Source organism: Myotis yumanensis, unplaced genomic scaffold, assembly GCF_028538775.1.
Source record: "Myotis yumanensis isolate MYYU_CA2020_CCGP unplaced genomic scaffold, mMyoYum1.0.hap1 SCAF_10, whole genome shotgun sequence".
NCBI classification, from domain to species: domain Eukaryota; kingdom Metazoa; phylum Chordata; class Mammalia; order Chiroptera; family Vespertilionidae; genus Myotis; species Myotis yumanensis.
In genome coordinates, this window is record NW_027223761.1 from 47,535,535 (window position 1) to 47,549,405 (window position 13,871).

General features: G+C 42.4%; 1 protein-coding gene across 1 annotated transcript in view; it reads right to left on the bottom strand.

Annotated features, from left to right (window-relative positions):
- The window catches only part of GAB2 (GRB2 associated binding protein 2), a 157,759-nt gene that overhangs the window by 43,877 nt on the left and 100,011 nt on the right, over positions 1-13,871 (bottom strand). The gene's annotated exons all lie outside the window — the stretch shown is intronic.

The following is a 13,871-nucleotide window of genomic DNA, read 5'->3' on the forward strand; positions in this document are numbered from 1 at the left end:
GTACGCGCCCAACCAGCAAATCTAACCCACAACCTAGGTATGTTCCCTGACTGGGAATTGAACCCACAACCTCTTGGTGTATGGGATGATGCTCCAACCAACTGAGCCACCCAGCCAGAGCAATAACACTTTTCATGTACTTCTCATGGCATGTCATTTTTTACAACCTATTACAGGTATTTTTGTATTTGTTGTTTCTTCACAAGTAGACCATGAACAACATCTCCTATTCCTGAACCTTTCTGACCTCAGAAATCTCTCTGGCCTCATTTATGTATGTTTCCTCCCTCCCTCCCACCCTCCCTCTCTCCCTCCTTTCCAGTTAGCCATCCAACAAATATTTATTTAGTGCTTACTATGCAATAGGCATTATTTCAGATGCTGAGGATATAGCATGAATTCCAGATCTTACAGGAATTCTTATTATATATTATTCTCCAAATGTGCCACATAGAATTAATTAAGTAGGATATAAAAATAACTATATACCATGACCAAATGGGGTTTATTCCAAGGATGTAAAACTGATTCAACATTCAAAAATCAATCAGTATAATTCATCATATTAATAAGGTTAAAGGAGAAAAACCATATGGTTACATCAATCAATGAAAAAAAACATTTGATAAAACTCAACACCCATTCATGATAAAACCCCCCTCCCCCACAAAAAAATACTGACACAGGCAAAATCCTGAATGAATCTCCACAGAATTATGCTGAATGAACAAGGTCAATCCTGAAGGGTTACACATTCCACTTATATAACATCCTTGACAAAATTTAGGGATGGACAGCAGATTAATGGTTGTCAGTGGTTAAGAAGGGGGCTTGATTCCAGTCAGGGCACATACTCAGATTTTGGGGCTGTGATCTCTGCAAATTGTTTAACCTCCAGGATATGTTTTTATTGATTTTAGAAGAAAAAAAAAAAAAAAAACATATCTTCATGACTTTGGGGTAGGCAAAGATTTCCTGAATACACAAAAGGCACTAATACCAGAGAACAAGTAAACCAATCGTACCACACTAAACGTAACCTCTGGTTATCAAAAGGCACCATTAAGAGAAAGAAAAACCAAGCCAAGAGAGTGAGAAGAGATACTTGCAATGCACATGACTGATGAAGGACTTGAAGGACTCATATTCAGAACATATAAAAAAACTCCTACAAATTGGCAAGGAAAAGGCAGACCACTCAACAGAACAATCAGCAAAAGATTTCATTAGGCACCACACAAAAGAAGACACCCAAATGGCAATAAGCATATAAAAGATCTCATCTCCATTCGCCATTAGGGAAGTACAAATTAACACCACCACACAACCACAAGAATGGCGACAATGAAAAAGACTGACAATAGTAAGTACTGGGAAGGATGTGGAGAAACTGGAAAACTCATACTCTGTTAGTAGATGTGTCAGTTGGTATAATCATTTTGAAAAACTGATAAGGCAGTATCTACTAAAGCTGAACATTCATGCCAGCCCCCCACAATTCTACTCCTGGGTACATACCCCAAATAACTGTGTACAAACATTCACCAAAATACATGTCCAAGTACATTCGGAACCACACTGGTCATAACAGCCCATATCATGCCTGCCTGTCTACACTCTCTATTTCAAGTGCTTGTTACTTATAGTCTGGACTATTGTCATGGCTTCCTAATTCCCTAATTTACTACATCTAAATGCTTCCAGTTTCATCAGAGCAAGAAAGCTCTAATCCTGTTACTCTCCCAACAATTCAAAAATGTAATGGCTCCCCATCATCCGCATAGCAAACTCCAAATTCTATGGTTTAGTTTTTTTTTTTAATTAAAAGTTATTTCCAATGTGGTAAAACAGACATAACATAAAATTTACCCATTTAAGCGTGTAGTTCTGTGGTATTAAGTACATTCGCATTCATATTGTTGTACAATCATCAACACCATTCTTTTCCAACTGAAATTCTGTATCCATTAAACACTAACTGCCCCCCTTTACCCCTATGCCAGCCCCTGAAATCCACCATTCTACTTTCTGTCTGTCTGATTTTGACTACTCATATAGGTGAAATAATACAATATTTGTTCTTTTGTGACTGGCTTATTTCATTAGCATGATGCCTACAACGTTATTCCATGTGGTAGTATGTGTCAAATTTCATTCCATTTTGATTATCCCTTCTATCTGCTGATGGACTCTTGGATTCTATGGCTCAGATTTAAGGCTTTCACAATCTAGTTCAAACCCACTCTTCCATCTCATCTCTACTCACATATACACGGTATATATTCAAACCAAGTTGCTGCTATTTAAACCAAGTAGAATTTTCACTATTTCTAAAACATGCCTGGTCATTCCACCTCCACATACTCAATTTCCTTCCCAATCTTCCTTCCTTTCTAAATTTTCTAAAGTTTTGCTTATACTTGAATGCTATCCTGCCATGTTGAGACAGGCCAGTGAGCCAGGACAAGTAGAATAGGGAAACTGAGGCAGCTAACAAACTGGCAGAGCAGTTTACAGTAGATACAGAAGTTCACCTCCCTAGAGACAATGTGTCTAGGCATCTAGATGCAGAAAAGCAGCAAAAGCAGATGGATGATACCAGGACCAGCTGCAATGACTAATGACCCCCTGCCCTGGTGCTGACCAATCAGTGGAGACCACCACCCTGAAGGAGCACACTTAGAAAACTGATAAATATTCTGCTGAAACCCTCCCTTGAGACCTCCCCTAAGATTCTTGCCTGCAAGAGGAGAGATACAAGCCTCAAGACAAAGGACCCAGCACTCTGTCCCCCTCTGGGGAACAGCCCGGAGCCATTAAGTACATTCACATTGTTGTACAGCCATCTAGGTCTTCTTTACCTACTTCTTCCCCCACAGGCATGCATCTCTTAAACTCTAAAGGGCCCCATGAGAGACTTGCATCCAGGGGAGCAATGGGCAGTGGCAGCTCCTCACAGGCTAACCCTGTTACAAGGCCCCCTTTTCTCTGACTTCCCAGAGAGCTAGGGTAGCCCAGCCTAAGTGCTCTTGTTGCTTCTCCTATGCTAAGCCCTTTCTTGTTTTACTGTCCCCAGCTTTCATAAACGTTCCCTCATCTGGACTCATGTTGTGAAAATTTTCCTGCATGAAGTCAAGAACCCACATACTGCCAGTCAGGCCTAGGCAGACCCGCCAAGGGCCAGGTCCCCTTTCTGGTAACAATGTCATCATTTTTTATTATCTTTCACCCAGTGTTCCACCATCTAGTGCTCTCAGAATATAGCTCTTCCTCTTCCCCAAAACCTGACATGTGGCCTTCCTTCTGTGTTATAAGTACTCTTATTTATTGAACTAAGTAACATAGCCAAATCTCATTAAAATACAAGTATACTTACTCTTAAATATCTCATCTTGAAACTATTTTTTCTAGTTTCAATAATAAATGATATTAAGCCACTTTAAAACATCAAATAGACAACATGAAGAAGGAAAAAGGGTATCAGCTTTTGCCTAATTCCTGGTACAACCCATCCAAGCAGAAGAAACACTATTAATTCAGATCAACAAAAATTCAGACCTGGGGGAACAAGTGCAGAGAAAGAAGGAGAGCAGAATGAGGTAGATGATGCAGAGTGTGGTGAGAAAAGCTTAAGATTAAAGTGAAAAGACTGAATTATATTTCTATAAACTTGAACAAATTTGTTAACTTCTCTAATATATAAAATATATATAAAAGGGGGGAAATGCAAAACTAATAATATTGCTTTGAGAATTAAATGAAACTAATAAACGTTGACACGTGACAGGTGCCAAGGACATAGCTATCGGATCTAAAGCTGCCTGAGGACATTCTGAGATCACGTAATTGGCAGAAGAGTCACTGTTATAAAAGATGCCCAGATTTCCAATTCAGTATTCTTTCTATTGTATCATCACTGCGGAGGGTTTAGCGTGTCCTTTTTCTTGCCCTGAACCACGTATCAGCATGCCTCTGAGTTCTGCCTCTTTGGTCAAAGGCATCACTATTCTTTCAGGCTCCCAGATCAAAATCATATACTCCCCTTCAGCTCTTCCTGCTACTTCCCTGCCGGTGCCCAATCAATGAGCTCCTTCTATAGTACTCAGTAAAACAAGCACAAATTCTGCTAAATGCTTATAAAGAAAAGAGGCAAGACCCAAACACTCCTTTCAAGTAACTTATTTATGATGTTGCTCATATCCCTAAAACAAAAGGCAGCTTTTCAGAAATACCATGAAAAGAGACACAATATGCTATCAGACCACTGACAGGGAATCAGTGGGTAGTGGTGAGGGGAGAGAGAAAGAGAGAAAGAGAAATACGAATGAATATGAATAATGAAGAAGGTAGGGTTTGCTATATGGTTTTGGGAAAGAAGGAGAAAAGAACCTTTTGTTTATAGCATACAGTATGACTAAGGCCTGGGTATGGGAAAACATAAAACCCATTCAAAAACCTCACATAGACAACAGTATGGTGGTTAACAGAGGGAAAGGAGGTGGGGAGGGAGGCAGAAAAGGTAAAAGGGGTCAAGTATATGGTAACAGAAGGAGACTTGACTTTGGGTGGTGAACACACAATGCAATACATAGATGATATATTATAGGATTGTACACTTGAAACCTATATAATTTTATTAATCTATGTCATTCCAATAAAATTAATTTAAAAAATGAGTTCAGAGAATGTGGAATAGTCTCTTTCAAATGTGGAAAAGATGAGTCTGGTGTTCCTGGGAAGCCTTGGATGCCATCCTAAGAACTTTTATCTTTCCTCTATCGGCAGTGGGGAGCCACTGAAGAGTACAGATCAGCAGAGAAATGGTAACGATAGCTGTGCTCTGACAGAATGAGGAAGAACAACTAGGGAAAGGAAAAATCAGAAAAAAAAAAAAGGAAAAATCAGAGGCAGGAGAACTATTTAAGAAGCTGTTGCAATAATCTACAACAGTGAGAGCAGATGGCAAGGAGATAGGGAAAGACAATGCAAGTCGCTTTACTCAACAACGGGGCTTAGAGAAGTAAGTATATGGCATGGGGGCTCTACTCTCAAAGTGAAGAGAGAATGGCTCCACCTTCTCTGATGAAACAGAAGTGACTATTTTCCTTTTGTACCCAAATCTAGTAAAAAAACAAACCATTTCACAACCACCCAGACCACAGACACGTACCCTGGGTACATAAGGCCCGGAAGTTGCATCATTCCTAGCTGTTGAACTGAGAGTGATGTCCCACATAAACCTGTCTCTGTTATTTGGGTTAGATTACAAGGTCTCCGAGCATGTAGAATGAGGCCATGGCTTCTTCCTATAGCTCTTGGCACCTAGAAAATGCAGGTGTGCCCCAATTTGACTTTACAATGGAGTGTCGATCACACGAGTGTGGTGTTCAGTCCTGGGCGTGATGAAGGCACTTGGGACCAGGATTCAGTGAGCTTCTGCCTGGAGTCATGTTGTAGTGTTTTGAGGTTTAAGGGGCCGACACACGGAAGAGTGATTGTCTTTCTCTTGAGTGACTCCGCATACTAAAGTGGAACTAGTGCCAGCAGGGGCAGGCTACAGACAAGCAGGTTTCGGCTCGGTATAAGAAAATGTTTCCAAAAGAGCGGTCGAAAGCTGGTGCCTTGGACACGGAAGAACTACTCATCACTGGAGATACTGAAGAGGAGGTAGACTAGGTCAGGGGTCAGCAAAGTTTCTGGATAAAGGTCAAAGAGGAAATATTTTAGGCTTTGTAGGCCAGATGCCACAACTGGCCTACTCTATGGTGGCATGGAGAAGCCACAGACAATTGGAAAGCAAACAAGAGTGGTTGTATTCCAGCCAAACTATTCAGAGAAAGAGGTGGCCCCTGGTCTAGGCTAGGAGTCGGAGGAGACTGAAGAGGAGGCTTGAGCAGTGGATCAGCAGATAGACAAGGGACTACGGTCTCTCCCAATCCTGACAGCCTTGTATATTTTTAATCAAGAAAATTGGATACGGTAATACTTCATCTAATCCATTATCTCAGATTATTGGAACAGGGGATGCCTTTTATTGAATAACCAAGTATTAACTAGAGACTCCTTTAGTTTCAGCCTTGACCGTTGAAAATATTTCTAAAACTCCAGAATCTTCCGCCCTGCCTTAGGTATTAGACCAACGATAACAGAACTTGCTGACTAAGGGCTTCTCAGAGCCTCAAATAATCTTTTCAGATACCAAATCTCACATGCCTTGTGGCTAAAGCTGTAGAAGGGTCAAGACATTTCTTGGAAGAGGATTTTGTGTAACTCCTAGAAATGGGCGTGTCCTTTTAACTTCCCTCTTTCTGATGAGGGTAAAGCTAAAAACTGCCAACAAACCCGGGAGGATTCTCTCAAGTGAGGATTATAGTTAGTTAATCAGACTCTAACTGAGCTCTCTAGATGATATCAATAAACTGAACTGATTAGTCAGGGATATTAAAAACATAACACTTGCATCTTCAAGAGCTGTTTGCTTTATATAAAAAGAATTCACCAATAAAACACACATACTCAATTACACATCTTTTGCTTAGTGAAACTCCCCGTGGTGATGAGGTTTGAGTTCCAGCTCAAACAATCACAAAGACACAGAATTTGATCTGACTTGTGAGGGCATGATGTACACAACTATACCCCAATACACTGTAGCATGAAGGACTCTAGGCCAGTCTTCTGCCTTGTAACAGTTAAGAGCAACCAATAAGAGCGTCCAGTGGGTCATGTAACAGGCACACATTTCTGGAGGAACACTTCCTGAGTGAGTGATTTGCTGGCTGACCCCTGGCCTAGGCTAGGGGTGGGGAGGAGACGGAGGAGGGGGCTCAAGCAGTGTATCTGTAGACGGACAAGGGGCTAGGGTCTCTCCCAACCCTGACAGCCTTATGTGTTTTGTTTTTTTTTAAAATATATTTTATTGATTTTTCACAGAGAGGAAGGGAGAGGGATAGATAGTTAGAAACATCGATGGGAGAGAAACATCGATCAGCTGCCTCCTGCACATCTCCCACTGGGGATGTGCCCACAACCCAGGTACACGCCCTTGACCGGAATCGAACCTGGGACCTTTCAGTCCACAGGCCGACGCTCTATCCACTGAGCCAAACCGGTTTCGGCCCTTATGTGTTTTTAACTAAGAAAACCGGATACAATAATACTTCATTTAATCAGATTACTGGAACAGAAGTACAAGTTTTACTGAATAACTAAGTATTAATTAGAATCTCCCTTGCTGCCCTTCCTCTGGGAATCCTTCAGCTACTCTGGACCCCAGGGACTTTATACTCTGAGGGAGGCAAGAGAATGGCACTTGCTGAGCTCCCGCCATGTGCCATGTGCTTCCTATCCAGTAACACATTTAATCGTCAAACCAACGCTGCAAGGCAAACACAATCCCCTTTTTACAGACGAGGAAAATGAAGTTCATTGAGGTTAAACAATTTGCAGAGATCACGGTCCCAGAACTTCTGGTCCAGTGGGTCAGGGCTAAGGTTCAGAGAGAACCTGAGGAGAAGCTAATGCAGATTACTGACTACACTTTGAGAAACACTGCCCACAGAGTTTATAAAAGGTCAAGTTCACCATTAGTTGGTGATGGCAATAGAGGGATTAGAATCTAGGCCTCAGTTCCTAGTCCAAAATCATTTCCACTTCTCAAATCCAAATTCCCCTAAGAGAGGGCAGCATAACTATATGCTCATCTGAGTAATAAAGTTTCTCTCTGATTCTGGAGAACCAAATTTGTTCCTAGGGCACAGAATGAAGACTGCTATATTCTGGACAGGGGCTTTTTTTATTTCCAGAATTTAGCACAGTGCTTGACACCACTTTATATACTATGTAAGTCAATGAAAAGTATACCAAAGGAACAAGAGGAAAGAATATCTATTTGCTCTTCTTTTGGTAAAAACAAACAAAACCTCTCAATCAGATGACCTGCCAACATAACACTTCCAGGATTCGGCCCTATCTCCATCCTGAGCGAGATGGTACACAGACACCTTTTATGTGACACTGACTCAACTCTAGGCTTTGGGGGAGGCGGGGTCACAGGAGCCTAGATCAGTGGTTCTCAACCTTGGCTGCACATTAGAATCACCTGGGAATCTTTTTAAAATCCTGATTTCTGGGCCTCATCCTCCGGAAATTCTGTTTCTTTGTTACTAATGTTGTGGCCTTACCCCATAACAAAGAAACAGAATTTCCGGAGGATGAGGCCCAGAAATCAGGATTTTAAAAAGATTCCCAGGTGATTCTAATGTGCAGCCAAAGTTGAGAACCACTGGCCTAGATGAAGCCAATTAATGCATTTCATCCAGTGACTGGTTGCCAGTGCGGTCATTAAGATTCAACTCAAAGTGGACCCTTTCTCTCACTGGACAGGAGACTGTGGTGATGGGAGCCAGAACTTGCAGAGCCCACCCTGTGGAGTCTGGAACAGCCAATCTAGAGAGGGCAGAGTTAAAAAAGATGAAATGTGCGTCCTAAAACAAGTTGACCCTGAAGCCAGGTTTCCCCTTGTTGGCTGAGGAGACTCACTCTCTTTTCTCACTTAAGGCAATTTAGGCCACTATCTAATCAACAGAAGTTTTAGTGTGGTTCTGTACTGAGACCCAGAACCAGTTCATGACCTACCCCAGGAATAACACAAGGATCCTTTCCATGTGCTCCTGTCACATCCATTATTCAATCCACATTCTGTTTCCTTCACTTTAGGTTTCTTTTCCATTAGTATGTACAACCCCCCTTCCTCCTTTGAATTATTCAATCAACATTTATCAAACCTATGCGAGCCAGGCCCCTTAGGGCCTCATGTCCTGTGGAAAGGACTGAGACAGTGTACACAGGTACCTCTGTGCACGGAGCTCACTGCTCCAACAGTGGCATGAACAGAGATCACCTGCTAGGGAGGAGCCGGGAAAAGCTGCATTGCACAGGTGACACCTGGACTGGGTTTTAAAGGATGAGAGGTGCTTTGCTGGTGGAAGAAAACATGCTGGAAGGGAAACTTTTCGGGAAAAGAGAATAATATGAGCACAGCTGACTCTCATTGTCTACAAAAGTTATGGTTATAATGTCACCACAAACACTGCATTGGGGAACACGGAGTCACTTTTCCTAGGAGAACCACAGGGCTAGGGTCCTGCAAGCCTTTGGCCACAATATTTATTGTCAACCAATCAACACATAATCGTGTTTTATGCTTGTTTCTGTGTGAAGATACCTTGTACTATTGACTCATTAACATTGAAATCAGGACCAGCAGCACTTAACTCAAGTCTGAATGAAGCTTCTCTAACTAACACATGTATCTTTTCACGTTTAGAACACCAGACAGAACTGCAACACTAAGCTTGGGGGCCATCTTAAACAGCAAAACCACCATAAAAAGCACAACAGTGTGAAGAGCGTGACATTAAACAGACAGATAAAGGACACTCGTTTACAGTGTGAGAGCTGAAACGAGAAGGCAGAGTGTGGCTTTGTTCTGCCCCAGCTGGGAACGTGTATGTGGGGGCTACTCCAGTCTTCATTGCTCTGCACATGTGCTTGTCTGGGACTGACCAGGAAAGCACTGTGAATACTGAGTTGGGGGTTTTAAATAAATTTTAGCAAGTAGGTGAGTTTTTAAAAAATGGAATCTGTGAATAGGAGTATTGACTATCTACACTAATAAAAGAGAAATATGCAAATTAACCATCACTCCACCACACCCACCACCCAATCAGAGCGACTATGCAAATTAACCCAACAAAGATGGCGGTTAATTTGCATATGCAGGCGCGGAGTGAAGAGTGAAGATAACTGAAGATGGTGGCGGCCACGGAACTGGAGCGAGCAGGCTTGGGTTGTTCCCGGCGACGGAGGAAGCCAAACTTTCCACTGGCCCTGGGCTTGCTCAAGGAGGGGCTGGGGGCCTGGGCTCCGTTCAAGGAGTGGATGGGGGCCTGGGTCGCAGGGGGCCTGGGTCACTGGGGGCAACCCAGGCTTCCAATCCGCTCGGGGCTCTGCTGGAGGAGCTGGAAAAAAAAAAAAGGAGGGGCTGGGAGCAGCCGGAGTGGAGAAGCCAAGCCTTGCTGCTGCGGCTGGACCAAAGGCCTGGGTCCCGGGTGCTGGAGGAAAACCTGTGCTGGCAGCCAGGGGAAGGAAGGCCTATTGCGCAAATCTTCATGCAACGGGCCACTAGTATAAGATAAAGCTTGGTGTGTTCAAATAATAAAGGTGAGTTCGGTGAAGCTGAAGAGAGGATGAAAACTGTGGAAAGGAGCCATTTAAAAAAATATATATTTTTTATTGATTTTTTACAGAGAGGAAGCGAGAGGGATAGAGAGTTAGAAACATCAATGAGAGAGAAACATCGATCAGCTGCCTCCAGCACACCTCCTACTGGGGATGTGCCCGCAACCAAGGTACATGCCCTTGATCAGAATCGAACCCGGGACCCTTCAGTCCACAGACCGACGCTCTATCCACTGAGCCAAACCGGTCAGGGCGAAAGGAGCCATTTTAAGAAGGGCTTCACAACCTGGGTTTTATGCATTTTATCTAGATTAATGGTTCTTAATATTAATTATTTAAAAATATTACTGATTTTTATTTTTTATTTTATTATTTTTTAAAGATATATTTTTATTGATTTCAGAGAGGAAGGGAGAGGGAGCGAGAGATAGAAACATCAAAGACGAGAGAGAATCATTGATTGGCTGCCTCCTGCACACCCCACACTGGGGATGGAGCCCACAACCCAGGCTTGTGCCCTGACTGGGAATCGAAACGTGACCTCCTGGTTCATAGGTCAATGCTCAACCCTGGCGCCACACCAGCTGGGCTATTATTGATTTTTACAGAGAGAGGAAGGGAAAGGGAGAAAGAGAAACACAGAAGTGAGAGGGGAACATCCATTGCTGCCTCCTGCACGCTCCCTACCAGGAACTGACTTTGCAACCCGGGCATGTGCCCTGACAGAGTATTGAACCAGCAACCTTTTGGTGCATGGGACAATGCCCAACCAACTGAGCCATACTGGCCAGGGCTTAATATCAATTATTAATGCAAAATTTAAAATTATAGAATTCTTCCATATAACAAGAATGTACTTTTTAGTATTAACTAATAAGTAAAAGTTACTATAAATTAACTGGATTATTTTATTATTCACAATATTTATATTTTTTAAAGTATGATTACATGCAAACTGGTATATAAGTAATGCGTGTGTGTGTGTGTGTTTCAAAGACCCAGCCTACTATGTGGGAATCACTGTCATGTACCTAAGTGGGCAGCCCAGGCAGAGGGAACAGCATGTTCCCTGAGAAAAAAACCTTGGTTCATGGGAAGATGTGACAGGAAGGCAATGGATGGGATATAGTGAGCAATGTGGAAAGTAGCACGAGGGAAAGGCAGGGACAGACTGTAATGGAACCTTGAAGGCCATTTTACGAAGTTTAGATTCTATCTGAAATAGTACAGGATCCCTCGATAACAGCATAATTAAATTAATTAATATATCAGCAACTGAAGAAACAAACTTGAGAACAGCACAGTCTGATCCTATTTATATTAAAAATCCTGTGTATTTATGGACGCATTTATAGTTGACCCTTGAACAACACAGGTTTGAACTGTGCAGGTCCACTTATATGCAGATTTTTTTCAATAAATATACAGCTGGCCTTCCATATCCCTGGATTTCACATCCACAGATTTAACCAACCAAAAGAGTATTTTCAATTCATGATTGGGAATCTACAGATGTGGAGGGCTGACTATATGCACTGCCTATGCCACTTTATATCAGAAACTTGAGCATCTTTGGATTCTGGTATCCATGGGAATCCTGGAATCCCCTACAAATACCAAGGATGACTGAAATTTCGGGGAAGTCAAAAGTTATATGCAGATGTTCCACTGTATGAGGAGGGGGTGGGGTAGGGAAATCAGTGGCCCTAACCCCAGTTGTTCAAAGTCAACTGTATATGCATACCACCACATATATACATATATATAGTATACATATATGTATACACACCTGTGTGCATGTGCACACACCCACACACATTTTACAAATGCTTAGAAAAGCATTCCAAACTACTGCCAATGGCTCCCTGTGGAGGAGAATTGAAATATGGAGACTTTTTTTTCCCCACACTTTAATCTATTAGTTCTGTATTTTTAAATAAATAGAGCATGAGACCACTGAATGGTTTTACATTTTTTCATAGTAACAGATCATTGTTAGAAATCATTCTGGCTTGTGGCAAATGGAGAGCATGAATAGGGAGCCCAGACAGATAACGGCGATTAGGACCAGGAGAGTGGCAAAGGACATATGTATATATATATCCAAGATGCTTTTCAGAGACTGTGATCACGGACCTTGGTGATGGACTGAATAGGGGGGACACGGGTGAATGAAGAATAAAGACTCCCAAGGTTTCCCGCTCGAGCAAGCAGGTGGGCTGTGTTATGACTTACGGTGGGGAAGAGAACCATAGCCACATCTCTCTGACAAGCTTATCACAGTGCCCTCCACTCATTCTTTGCCTTGACTGCATCAAAAACAAAGAGGTAAAATAAACGTGACATGTGTGAGAAGGAGAGGGCCACATCTGGGAGACCCTCTGATGACACTGACTGGATTCCATGAGATTGATCCCCAAAGAGCAGGTCACTCTTCCTGCAGAGGACTCAGGGAATCAATGAGTGGAATTACATCTCCCATTGACAAAAAACAAAACAAAAATGAACTGTTGCCAACCCTTCGCATGAAACAAAGGTCATTCCATTGAGCGACCTCTCTTTCATGTCCTGGAATGATCTGATCTCAGTTGTATTTAAAACACTGAATTAAGCAAAGGTTACGAGAAAAACCAGGGCAAAGTTGGGGGAAGGGTACACAAATAATGCCCATGAATATAGTGAAACTGTTTCCTCTAGCACAGCGATGTTCAACCTTTCTCATCTCATGACCCACATAAACTAATTACTAACATTATGCAGCATACCAATAAATATATTTTTAGCCAATCTGACTAAAAAAAGTAGGTATAATTTGATTCATTCATATCAGATGGCTACCGTTGTGTTGGCTATTGTCATTTTTTATTTGACAATCTCAGGGAAACGAGGTCAGTGCCACTGACTAAGTAGTTAGGTATTGTATGTTTTAAAAATTCTTGTGGCCGTAACCGGTTTGGCTCAGTGGATAGAACATCGGCCTGCGGACTGAAGGGTCCCAGGTTCGATTCCGGTCAAGGGCATGTACCTTGGTTGCGGGCACATCCCCAGTGGGGGGTGTGCAGGAGGCAGCTGATCCATGTTTCTCTCTCATCCATGTTTCTAACTCTCTATCCCGCTTCCTTCCTCTCTGTAAAAAATTAATAAAAATATATTTTAAAAAAATTCTTGTGGCACACCGGTTGAAAATCGCTGCTCTAGGACAACGGAGGCCTCTCTCATCAGCTGCCCAGCCCCCGAGTAATGGGAGAAGAGAAGACTCATGGGCTTTGGCTTCCCTAAAAGACCTGATTTCAGACTTTCTCAAACACACTTCTGACTGTGTGACTTTCTTGCTTCGACAGAGGTAATTAAAACTCTAGTGTGCATCAGAACCAAGGAGACACCTGTTGTAACGCAGCTATTACCAGGCCTCAGGGAACCTCAATAGGGATTCAGACTCAATAGGTCTAGAGTGGGGTTCAGGAATATAAACCCCAAGTGACTCTACTATAGAACATCCAAGAAAAGCATGTTGGGCAACACTGCACTCCACTATTGAGGACAATTGGTAAAGTGTGATTACAATTTAGTGAGCTGCCCTGGAGGAATAAGTGGATCATAAAGATCTGGGCTGTGCATCCAGCTCTGTC